The sequence below is a fragment of the Triticum aestivum genome, chromosome 5B (genome assembly GCF_018294505.1).
Source record: "Triticum aestivum cultivar Chinese Spring chromosome 5B, IWGSC CS RefSeq v2.1, whole genome shotgun sequence".
Lineage (NCBI taxonomy): Eukaryota > Viridiplantae > Streptophyta > Magnoliopsida > Poales > Poaceae > Triticum > Triticum aestivum.
In genome coordinates, this window is record NC_057807.1 from 692,529,579 (window position 1) to 692,531,102 (window position 1,524).

A 1,524-nucleotide genomic window follows, 5' to 3' on the forward strand; every position below is an offset into this window, starting at 1 on the left:
GTTAACTATTTTGAAATAAACAATATAAATTACTTAATAACTATGTTAAGCTCACATGGGGGAAGAATTGGAGGTGTATCCACAAGGACCCAAATGCCCATATTGTCTTGCTGGATTGTAGGATCACCAAGATCCATGGTGACAAGTATACCCTCATCAAAACCATACATCTTGCAAAGTGCTTCCCAATTTTTGCAACCAAAATGGGTTACACTCTCAGCATTGTACAATTTTACTTTAAAATCCACACCATGATGGGTCCTTAGGAGAATTTTTTTGGTTTCCATACTTTCATGGTCTTCAAAACCCATCCTCTCCCAGACATAGCGTCTTTCATAGCATGGGATAAGCTAGTCGAATTGGAAAAAAAATGAAAAATACAGGTTAAAATAGTTGAAGTCGTGCTTAATTACGAAAAAAAACTATTGTCATCGTTGTGTATCGTATGAACATCGAAGGTCTCCTCGAGCTTAATGTTGAAGTGCTGATCTTCGTCCAGCTCAATGAACCTGTCGCACATACCTCGGTCGTCATGGCACCATTCGCACTCCCCTGGGCGGTTTTCGTCGTCCGAGTACGACATTTCCGGCCTAAGTTCATAATTCAAATATTAAACTTGTACAATTAAATATATGTACTAAAAAACCTAAATTAGATCATTATTATTAATCACGGGTTGACTATATCGGTGATGGTACGTAGCTCCTCCTTTCATTCCCGAGTGCATTATTACACCAAATTGTCTAGCACACGGGAATGAAGGAGAAGCTACCCCCACGACGGCGTGGATGATGGAGGGGGCTCCTAGATTTCTGCATAGAGTGCTCTTCAATTTTAGCATTCAAAGTAGGAGTACTTTTCCAATATGAGTATTCAATAAGCAAAACCAAATCGTAAAATAAAGTAGTATTCAAATTAGCATGCATTCAATTATAACCAAAAGTACATCATTTCTTGTGTCCGTACATCGTCGAATACTCCTCGAATACTATCATACATATAGCATCGCTAATTAATACAGCTAGAACCGTAGCGCCCGACGGGTATCGTCGCGGGCGGTGGACACCCAAAGATAAGGAACGATCATTGGATCATAGCTCCAGTGAGATCCCTGAAGAACCTGCCAGGTATTGTCGAACCTGCCCTCCAACGCAACCATGTAGCGACGGACGTGCTCGTCCTCCTCGCTGACACGGTGACGTACCACCTCCGCGGTGTTCGGAAGCCTCGGCACCGTCACTGGCCCATGCGACCGCCACCAAACAAGGATCGGGTCAACAACGGGCTGCCTCCTCACCAACCTATGTCCCCCAGAAGGTAGCACCTCCCAATACCAGCCCGGCGGAGCCCAGTCCCGAACATGGCCCTGATCAAGCAGGCCTCCAGCGCCGAGTCGACGACGACGAGGATGCGGGATAGGCATCGTCGACGTCGATGCGGGAACTACTTATATATATAGTAAAATAAAGTAGTTTTATTAATTAAATTAATTAGTTCAACTACTAAGCACTTACTATAAATAAA